Here is a 12,379-nt window from a genome sequence, read left to right as displayed (position 1 = left end):
TGTTCCATTTTGAACTATTTCAAAAATTTATCAAGGTATGTATTCATTGAAAAAATCTTATCAAGCGTCTTCATCTATCTATATAGATCTTGATGCTCAATGTGTAAGCAGCTTCACCAAGGTCTTTCTTTGAAAAACTTTTATTCAAGTATCCTTTCATGCTTTGCAGAATAATTCTACATTATTTCCGATCAACAATATGTCATTCACATATACTTATCAGAAATGTTGTAGTGCTCCCACTCACTTTCTTGTAAATACAGGCTTCACTGTAAGTCTGTACAATAACTATATGCTTTGATCAACTTATCAAAGCGTATATTCCAACTCCGAGATTCTTGCACCAGTCCATAAATGGATCGCTGGAGCTTGCACACTTTGTTAGCTCCCTTTGGATCGACAAAACCTTCCGGTTGCATCATATACAACTCTTCTTCCAGAAATCCATTCAGGAATGCAGTTTTGACATCCATCTGCCAAATTTCATAATCATAAAATGCGGCAATTGCTAACATGATTCGGACAGACTTTTAAGCATCGATACGAGTAAGAAAATCTCATCGTATTCAACACCTTGAACTTTGTCAAAAACCTTTTTTTTCGACAAGTCTAGCTTTGTAGATAGTAACACTACTATCAACGTCCGTCTTCCTCTTGAAGATCCATTTATTCTTAATGACTCACCGATCATCGGGCAAGTCAATCAAAGTCTACACTTTGTTCTCATACATGGATCATATCTCAGATTTCATGGCCTCAAGCCATTTCGTGGAATCTGGGCTCATCATTGCTTCCTCATAGTTCGTAGGTTCATCATGGTCTAGTAACATGACTTCCAGAACATGATTACCGTACCCACTCTGGTGCGGATCTTACTCTGGAAGACCTACGAGGTTTGGTAGTAACTTGATCTGAAGTTTGATGATCATCATCATTAACTTCCTCACTTATTGGTGTAGGAATCACTGGAACTGATTTCTGTGATGAACTACTTTCCAATAAGGGAGAAGGTATAATTACCTCATCAAGTTCTACTCTCCTCCCACTCACTTCTTTCGAGAGAAACTCCTTCTCTGGAAAGGATCCATTTTAGCAACGAATGTCTTGCCTTCGGATCTGTGATAGAAGGTGTACCCAACAATTTCCTTTGGGTATGAAGACGCACTTCTCCGATTTGGGTTCGAGCTTATCAGGATGAAACCTTTTTCACATAAGCATCGCAGCCCCAAACTTTAAGAAACAACAGGTTAGGTTTACTGCTAAACCATAGTTCATACAGTGTCGTCTCAACGGATTTAGATGGTGCCCTATTTTAAAACGTGAATGCAGCTGTCTCTAATGCATAACCCCAAAACGATAGTGGTAAAGAGATATCATAGATCGCACCATATCAAATAAAGTGCGGTTACGACGTTCGGACACACCATAACGATGTGGTGTTCCAGGTGGCGTGAGCTGTGAAACTATTCCACATTGTTTTAATTGAAGACCAAACTCGTAACTCAAATATTTGTCTCCGCGATCAGATCGCAGAAACTTTATTTTCTTGTTACGATGATTTTTCCACTTCACTCTGAAATTCTTTGAACCTTTCAACTATTTCAGACTTATGTTTCATCAAGTAGATATACCCATATCTGCTCAAATCATCTTGTGAAGGTCAGAAAACAACGATGCTTGCCACGAGCAACAGCACTCATTGGATCGCATACATCGGTATGTATTATTTCCAACAAGTCAGTAACTCGTTCCATTGTTCCGAAGAACGGAGTTTTAGTCATCTTGCCCAAAAGGCACGGTTCGCAAGCATCAAATGATTCATAACCAAGTGATTCCGAAAATCCATCTTTATGGAGTTTCTTCATGCGCTTTACACCGATATGACCCAAACGGCAGTGCCACAAATAAGTTGCACTATCATTATTAACTTTGCATCTTTTGGCATCAATATTATGAATATGTGTATCACTACGATCGAGATCCAATGAACCATTTTCATTGGGTGTGTAACCATATAAGGTTTTATTCATGTAAATAGAACAACAGTTTATTCTCTTACTTAAATGAATAACCGTATTGCAATAAACATGATCAAATCATATTCATGCTCAACGCAAACACCAAATAACATTTATTTAGGTTCAACACTAATCCCGAAAGAATAGGGAGTGTGCGATGATGATCATATCAATCTTGAAACTACTTTCAACACACATCATCACTTCACCCTTAACTAGTTTCTGTTTATTCTGCAACTCCCGTTTCGAGTTACTACTCTTAGCAACTGAACCAGTACCAAATACCGAGGGGTTGCTATAAACACTAGTAAAGCACACATCAAACACCTGTATATCAAATATACCCTTTTTCACTTTGCCATCCTTCTTATCCACCAAATATTTAGGGTAGTTCCGCTTCCAGTGACCATTTCCTTTGCAGTGTAAGCACTCAGTTTCAGGCTTTGGTTCAGCTTTGGGCTTCTTCGTGGGAGTGACAACTTGCTTGTCAATCTACTTGAAGTTCCCCTTTCTTTCCCTTTGCCCTTTTCTTGAAACTAGTGATCTTGTCAACCATCAACACTTGATGCTCTTTCTTGATTTCTACCTTCGTTGATTTCAACATCACGAAGAGCTCGGGAATCATTTTCATCATCCCTTGCATACTATAGTTCATCACGAAGTTCTACTAACTTGGTGATGGTGACTAGAGAATTCTGTCAATCACTATCTTATCTGGAAGATTAACTCCCACTTGATTCAAGCGATTGAAGTACCCAGACAATCTGAGCACATGCTCACTAGTTGAGCGATTCTCCTCCATCTTTTAGCTATAGAACTTGTTGGAGACTTCATATCTCTCAACTCGGGTATTTGCTTGAAATATTAACTTCAATTCCTGGAACATCTCATATGGTCCATGACGTTCAAAACGTCTTTGAAGTCCCGATTCTAAGCCGTTAAGCATGGTGCACTAAACTATCAAGTAGTCATCATATTGAGCTAGCCAGACGTTCATAACTTCTGCATCTGCTCCTGCAATAGGTCTGTCACCTAGCGGTGCATTAAGGACATAATTCTTCTGTGCAGCAATGAGGATTTAACCTCAGATCACGGATCAAATCCGCAACATTGCTACTAACATTTTTCAACACAATTTTCTCTAGGAACATATCAAAATAAACACAGGGAAGCAACAACGCGAGCTATTGATCTACAACATGATTTGCAAAATACTACCAGGACTAAGTTCATGATAAATTTAAGTTCAATTTAATCATATTACTTAAGAACTCCCACTTAGATAGACATCCCTCTAATCCTCTAAGTGATCACGTGATCCAAATCAACTAAACCATGTCCGATCATCACGTGAGATGGAGTAGTTTCATCGGTGAACATCATTATGTTGATCATATCTACTATATGATTCACGCTCGACCTTTCGGTCTCCGTGTTCCGAGGCCATATCTGCATATGCTAGGCTCGTCAAGTTTAACCTGAGTATTCTGCGTGCGCAACTGTTTTGCACCCGTTGTATTTGAACGTAGAGCCTATCACACCCGATCATCACGTGGTGTCTCAGCACGAAGAACTTTCGCAACGGTGCATACTCAGGGAGAACACTTCTTGATAATTTAGTGAGAGATCATCTTATAATGCTACCGTCAATCAAAGCAAGATAAGATGCATAAAAAGATAAACATCACATGCAATCAATATAAGTGATATGATATGGCCATCATCATCTTGTGCTTGTGATCTCCATCTCCGAAGCACCGTCATGATCACCATCGTCACCGGCGCGACACCTTGATCTCCATCGTAGCATCGTTGTCGTCTCGCCAATCTTATGCTTCCACGACTATCACTACCGTTTAGTAATAAAGTAAAGCATTACATCGCGATTGCATTGCATACAATAAAGCGACAACCATATGGCTCCTGCCAGTTGCCGATAACTTGGTTACAAAACATGATCATCTCATACAATAAAATTCAGCATCATGCCTTGACCATATCACATCACAACATGCCCTGCAAAAACAAGTTAGACGTCCTCTACTTTGTTGTTGCATGTTTTACGTGGCTGCTACGGGCTTAAGTAAGAACCAATCTCACCTACGCATCAAAACCACAACGATAGTTTGTCAAATAGACTCCGTTTTAACCTTCGCAAGGACCGGGCGTAGCCATACTTGGTTCAACTAAAGTTGGAGAGGCAGTCGCCCGCAAGCCATCTCTGTGCAAAGCACGTCGAGGGAACCGGTCTCGCGTAAGCGTACGCGTAAGGTTGGTCCGGGTCGTCTCGTCCAACAATACCGCCGAACCAAAGTATGACATGCTGGTAGGCAGTATGACTTGTATCGTCCACAACTTACTTGTGTTCTACTCGTGCATATAACATCAACATCAATAACCTAGGCTCGGATGCCACTGTTGGGTTTCGTAGTAATTTCAAAAAATTTCCTACGCGCACACAGGATCATGTGATGCATAGCAACGAGAGGAGAGTGTTGTCTACGTACCCAACGCAGACCGACTGCGGAAGCGATGACACGACGTAGAGGAAGTAGTCGTACGTCTTCACGATCCAACCGATCAAGCACCGAAACTACGGCACCTCCGAGTTCGAGCACACGTTCAGCTCGATGACGATCCCCGGACTCCGATCCAGCAAAGTGTCGGGGAAGAGTTCCGTCAGCACGACGGCGTGGTGACGATCTTGATGAACTACAGCAGCAGGGCTTCGCCTAAACTCCGCTACAGTATTATCGAGGAATATGGTGGCAGGGGGCACCGCACACGGCTAAGGAATCGATCACGTGGATCAACTTGTGTCAACTTGTGTGTTTAGAGGTGCCCCTGCCTCCGTATATAAAGGATGGAGGAGGAGGAGGCCGGCCAAGGCAAAGGTGCGGCCAGGATAGGGAGTCCTACTAGGACTCCAAGTCCTAGTAGGAATCCACCAAGAGGGGAGGAAGGGAGAAGGAATAGGAGGAGAAGGAGAGGTGGCCGGCCCCCTTTTCCCTAGTCCAATTCGGACTAGAGGGGAGGGGGGGCGCAGCCTTTTTCTCCTCTTCCCACTAAAGCCCATCAAGGCCCAATACTCTTCCCCGTATTCCCGTAACCCCCCGGTACTCCGGAAAATACCCGAATCACTCGGAACCTTTCCGAACTCCGAATATAGTCGTCCAATATATCGATCTTTACGTCTCGACCATTTCGAGACTCCTCGTCATGTCCCCGATCTCATCCGGGACTCCGAACTCCTTCGGTACATCAAAACTCATAAACTCATAATATAACTGTCATCGAAACCTTAAGCGTGCGGACCCTACGGGTTCGAGAACAATGTAGACATGACCAAGACACGTTTCCGGTCAATAACCAATAGCGGGACCTGGATGCCCATATTGGCTCCTACATATTCTACGAAGATCTTTATCGGTCAGACCGCATAACGACATACGTTGTTCCCTTTGTCATCGGTATGTTACTTGCCCGAGATTTGATCGTCGGTATCCAATACCTAGTTCAATCTCGTTACCGGCAAGTCTCTTTACTCGTTCCGTAATACATCATCTCACAACTAACATATTAGTTGCAGTGCTTGCAAGGCTTATGTGATGTGCATTACCGAGAGGGCCCAGAGATACCTCTCCGACAATCGGAGTGACAAATCCTAATCTCGAAATACGCCAACCCAACATCTACCTTTGGAGACACCTGTAATGCTCCTTTATAATCACCCAGTTACGTTGTGACGTTTGGTAGCACCCAAAGTGTTCCTCCGGCAAACGGGAGTTGCATAATCTCATAGTCATAGGAACATGTATAAGTCATGAAGAAAGCAATAGCAACATACTAAACGATCAGGTGCTAAGCTAATGGAATGGGTCATGTCAATCAGATCATTCAACTAATGATGTGACCTCGTTAATCAAATAACAACTCATTGTTCATGGTCAGGAAACATAACCATCTTTGATTAACGAGCTAGTCAAGTAGAGGCATACTAGTGACACTCTGTTTGTCTATGTATTCACACATGTATTATGTTTCCGGTTAATACAATTCTAGCATGAATAATAAACATTTATCATGATATAAGGAAATAAATAATAACTTTATTATTGCCTCTAGGGCATATTTCCTTCACAACTTTTACCATACGTGCATGCTACGGGAATCACAAACCTTCACACAAATATCCTTACTAAACAAAACCATCTACTAGAACCTCCCACATATTATCATCTCGATATCACAAAACTATTGCAAGGAATCAAACATATCATATTCAGTGATCTACAAGTTTATGTAGGATTTTGTAACTAACCATGTGAATGACCAATTCCTGTCATCTCTCTAAATAGATATAAGTGAAGCAAGAGAGTTTAATTCTTTCTACAAAAGATATGCCCATGCTCTAACAAATATAAGTGAAGCAAAAGAGCATTCGACAAATGGCGGTTTTCTATGTGAAGAGAAACACACAATCCAAACTTCAAATGATATAAGTGAAGCACATGAAGCATTCTATAAAGCCATACTCAAAAGATTTAAGTGAGGTGCAATGAGCATTCTAGAAATCAACAAAGGACTATATCATACCAGCATGGTGCATAAAATAAAAGTGAAAACTAAATGCAAAAGACGCTCCAAGATTTGCACATATCACATGAACGAAGCGAATCCGAAAACATACCGATACTTGTTGAAGAAAGAGGGGATGCCTTCCGAGGCATCCCCAAGCTTAGACGCTTGAGTCTCCTTGGATATTTACTTGGGGTGCCTTGGGCATCCCCAAGCTTGAGCTCTTTCCTCTCTTCCTTTTCCTCATATCGAGACCTCCTCGATCAAACACTTCATCCGCACAAAACTTCAACAGAAAACTCGGTAAGATCCGTTAGTATAATAAAGCAAATCACTACTATAAGTACTGTTGCAAACCAATTCAAATTTTGTTTTTGCATTGTGTCCACTGTAATATAGCTTTTCCATGGCTTAATCCACTGATAGGCATTGATAGTTTCATCAAAACAAGCAAACTATGCATCAAAAACAGAATCTGTCAAAAACAGAACAGTCTGTAGCAATCTGAACACTCACCATACTTATTTTACCCCAACAATTATACCAAAATTAGGAAAAGGAAAAAATTTGTACAGAAAGAGAGTGCAAAAAGAATCAGAACCATTTGACGTTCCAGGAGAAAAATGTAAAATCGCTCACTGCAGCCAAAGTTTCTATCCTGCACCGCACAAACCAACAAGCATTGTAAACATCCTAAAGGAAAACCTTGGCACATTATTTTTATAATACAATGGAATTTTACAAGGAGATAATTATTTTTGATTAAAAGTTTCTGTATTAAGATTCACAAAGTTTCCGTGAGCATGAACAAAGTTCAAGGAGTTCTCCCACTTCAACAATGCTTGTCTCTCTCACTTTCACTTTCCTTTTTGAAAAAGTTTTGGGTTCCCCCTTTTTTTAGACTATATGAAAGAACACAACAGAAATAAATGACTCTCTAAAACTTTCGGTTGTCTCATTGGCAGCGCTTTCTTTAAAGCCATTAAGCTAGGCATATAGTGCTCAAGTAATGGATCCACCCGGATCCCAAGGTATATCAAAGCCAATTTTAATTAACAACAATTTGTAATTTAGTAGTGAGCACAAAGTAACATATATCAAGCAACAAAGAATTCTAACTCTCTTCCTATGCATCGGCATGTCATAAAAGAACAATTCATGCACACCAAGTAAAGGCCAATGCATAGTATAAGCAGTTTCTTTCAATTTTATCATATTGGAAACATAGAGAGGTGGAGATATAGTTCCTCTATCATAATAATTGCAAGTAGGAGCAGCAAGCACATGCATATTATATCTATCAAAATCATCATGTGTAGTAGTAAAACGCAACCCATCAATATAATCCTTAATAAGCAGAAACTTCTCCGATATAGTGCAATTTGGAGAATTAAAAAAGATAATAGGACTATCATGCGTGGGTGCAATAGCAACAATTTCATGTTTAACATAAGGAACTATAGCAAGTTCATCTCCATAAGCATAATTCATACTGGCATCTTGGCCACAAGCATAGCAAGCATCATCAAAAAGGTATATTTCAAGAGAATCAACGGGATCATAACAATCATCATAGCAATCATCCTTCGGTAAGCACAAAGGGGAATTAAACAATGTATGAGTTGAAGAGTTTCTCTCATTGGAAGGTGGGCACGGGTAGCTAATCCGCTCTTCCTCCTTTTGTTCTTCACTCTCCTCATCATCTTTTTCATCCAATGAGCTCACAGTTTCATCAATTTCTTCTTCCACAGAGTCCTGCAAAATATTAGTATCTTCTTGGATAGCGGAGACTTTCTCAATAAATGCATCAATTTCGGAATTGAATTCATAATTCTCATAGCAATATTTAAGTGTAGCAAAATTTTAGGTATACAAACTGAATCATCAAAATCTTCAAACGTTTTAAACATAGATTCAATCTCATAAGCACCCATAAAAGCAACAAATTCTTCTATTTGTTACACATCATAGTAATCATATATACTATTAGCATAAGAAGCCAAGGTTTTATTATCATTAAATTTGCAAGAAAAGGGAAGGTGTGGAGCCTTCTTCCTAGAGCAACAAGTATAATCATATCTCAAGCATAGTTGCCTAGCATACCAATATAACATATAAATTTGATCCCATAATAGTTTCCCTTTTTGTGTCAACCGATAATCCCTAAAGTATTCACGTTGATCCAACGTGTCTCCCATAACATAATTGAATGGGGTTTCTCAGGATTATCAAAGTAGTACATAATATCTTTCACATAATGAGCATCGAGGGGTTTTAGGAGGTTCCCCATCTCCATGAGTAGCAAGTACACCTAATTTTTTTGGTATTTTGTGTTCCATATCCATAGCTAAAGATAGAGAACAACTTAGAACATCAAATAAGAATTACTTAGTGATAAAGCAAACAAGCACACATGAGAATATTCACCCCACGCTATGACTCCCCGGCAACGGCGCCAGAAAAAGGTCTTAGTAACCCACAAGTGTAGGGGATAATTGTAGCCTCTTTCGATAAGTAAGAGTGTCAAACCCAACGAGGAGCTAAAGGTAGAACAAATATTCTCTCAAGTCCTATCTGCCACCGATACAACTCTACGCACGCTTAGTGTTCGCTTTACCTAGAACAAGTATGAAACTAGAAGTACATTGTAGGTGTTGTTGGATAGGTTTGCAAGATAATAAAGAGCATGTAAATATAAAGTAGGGGATGTTTAGATAAAGAAGCAATAAAGTAAATATAGCGAGTGTGGAAAAGTGGTGGTAGGAGTTGTGAAATTGTCCCTAAGCAATTGACTATCTTACTAGACCAATAGCAAGTTTTATGTGGGAGAGGCATAAGCTAACATACTTTCTCTACTTGGATCATATGCACTTATGATTGGAACTCTAGCAAGCATCCGCAACTACTAAAGATCATTAAGGTAAAACCCAACCATTGCATTAAAGTATCAAGTCCCCTTTATCCCATACGCCACAACCCCCTTACTTGGGTTTATGCTTCTGTCACTCAAGCAACCCACTATAAGCGAATCATGAACGTATTGCAACACCCTACAACGGGAATCCCTCACGCTTGCGCGACACGGAGGGCACAATATGATAGAAACATAAGCACAAGCAAATTAAACCAACCATAGCAATTCATCAATCACCGGTAGGACAAAGAAAATCTACTCAGACATCATAGGATGGCAACACACCATTGGATAATAATATGAAGCATAAAGCACCATGTTCAAGTAGAGGGTACAACGGGCTGCAAAAGAGTGGACCGCTGAATATAGATGGGGGAAGGTGATGGAGATGTTGGTGAAGATGGCAGAGGTGTTGCTGAAGATCGCGATGATGATGATGGCCCCCGGCAGCGCTCAGGCGCCACCAAAAGCAAGGGGGAGAGAGCCCCCTTCTTATTCCTAGATGGGAGAAGGGTTTCCCCTCTGGTCCTTGGCTCCCCTGGCGTAGGAGAGGCGAGAGCCCCTTCGATATTGGCTATATCTCTCTGTCTCTTTTTGTTTCTGCGTTCTCAGATTCTGCCCTGGAACCGTTTCTTTTATATCCGGAGATCCGTAACTCCGATTGGATTGAAACCTTCGCCCAGATATTTTTCCAAAAATTAGCTTTCTTGCGGCCAAAGAAGAGCAGCAACCGCCTTACGAGGGGCCCACGAGGGCTAGGGGTGCGCCCACTTAAAGTGGTGGCGTGGGCCACCCTCGTGGCCACCTCGGGCACCGTCTCGCGTTGATTCTTCCTCCCAAAAATCACAAATATTCCAAGATAATTCTCCGTCCGTTTTTATCCCGCTTGGACTTCGTTTGATATTGGGTTTCTGCGAAATATAAAACATGCAACAAACAGGAACTGACACTGGGCACTGGATCAATATGTTAGTCCCAAACATAGTATAAAATGTTGCCAAAAGTACATAAAAGTTTAATAATATTGGCATGGAACAATCAAAAATTATAGATACGACGGAGACGTATCAGGCAGCAGCAACAACTTTTTCATCAAGCAACAACTTTCTCTTTGCCGTGGGTAACAGAACCCGGTGGTTTATCTGATGCCATGGTAGCAAGCATTGGTGATGATCTCAATGGAGGTGAAACTTTTGCTGGAGAGGGTGTTTGATACGGCTTGTTCAGAAGAGCCCGTTGATCATCCATAAGAATCTCTTTGGAAACATTATCGTCAGAAGAATCATCAGATGAGGCAGATCATGCCTTCTTTGATTTTTTTTGGCAACTGATTTCTTTCTCGAAGCTCGACAAGAAACAGAGTTCCTCTTCTTCTTTTCTTTTTGGGCGGAAACCCGTTCCTTCTTCTCTTGCATGACTCGCTGGGTTAACTCGGAATTTCTTTGTTCTACCTAATTTTTTCTTCGAGGCCTTAGCTTCACGGTTGGCCTTGGCCTTTGCTCTCTTTTCCACTTCCTCGGGAAAATCAGCAGTTGTCTTCAATGAATTAGCATGAGCATTAGCAGGAGGAGCTGGCCTAACTTTTTCATCATCTTGACCTAGGCAGCCCTCTGCAAAACAGTCATTCCAGGGTGGAGTGAATGCGAACAATATCTGATATTTCCTTCAGACTTTTTCATAGTTGAACCACTTCTTCGCCCAATGACAGCGAATCTTCTGCAACTTGTTATCTTTTGGTGGCAGTTTCAACTCCAGGTGGAGTTTTGTAAGTTTCGGGATTAGACATCTCAGCCGCGGTGTTCCTCTCTCTACCGCGACCACTCTTCTTCGGATTCCCATCAGAGAACAGGGTCTTGGAATCAGTGATTTGCTCATCCCCGGGCTGACTGTGAGCCGAAGTGATATCATCTTCTTCTTTATCAAGTTATGACTCAAATTTCTTCTTCGGCACCTTTGACGGCTTAATTGCTTTTCTTTCAGCCGACTTTGCTCTTTCAGCCACACGCGGTAGTTGAGGAATTTCTTCCTCGGACCCAAACTGCTCTTCCGAACTATGAGCCATGACCACTCCTGGAAAAAAACAATGTGAGGGAAAATAGGAAGGGTTCACAAACATGCACATACGCATTTTTGACTGAAAATGACAAGTTTTTCAAAAACAATGAAGGAATCCATGGTATGCATATTTAAATGATATGATTGATACAATTGCATAGCACCATAGGGCACAGTGAAAACTTATCTAATCTTTCAGAAGGATACTGTCACGCCCAATATGTGATACTATCCTAAAGAGACTCGAAGGTCCCACCAAGGATAGAACCGCATATTGAAACGCTTTTGCAAGGTGGATATCATTACATCAACAATACATAATAGATGGAGATACATACAAAAAGCATACAATGCCACACGAATACAACATCACCTTACATAAGAGCACCATCCGACTACGGATGAAACACACACAGAAACTCAAACGACATCCACCCTGCTAGCCCAGGACCTGGAACCTATCCCCTGATCGAATAAGAAGCAGAAGAAGAACTCCAAAACAAGCAAACATCGCTCTCGTGTCAAGATCATCGCATAACCTGTACCTGCAACTGTTGTTGTAGTAATCTGTGAGCCATGAGGACTCAGCAATCCCATTACCATGGGTATCGAGACTAGCAAAGCTTAAAGGGTAAGGAAGGGGTTGTCTCCGCGATCAGATCGCAGAAACTTTATTTTCTTGTTACGATGATTTTTCCACTTCACTCTGAAATTCTTTGAACCTTTCAACTATTTCAGACTTATGTTTCATCAAGTAGATATACCCATATCTGCTCAAATCATCTTGTGAAGGTAAGAAAACAACGATGCTTGC

This window comes from Triticum aestivum, chromosome 3B, assembly GCF_018294505.1.
Source record: "Triticum aestivum cultivar Chinese Spring chromosome 3B, IWGSC CS RefSeq v2.1, whole genome shotgun sequence".
NCBI lineage: Eukaryota > Viridiplantae > Streptophyta > Magnoliopsida > Poales > Poaceae > Triticum > Triticum aestivum.
Note: the sequence above shows the minus strand (reverse complement) of the source record.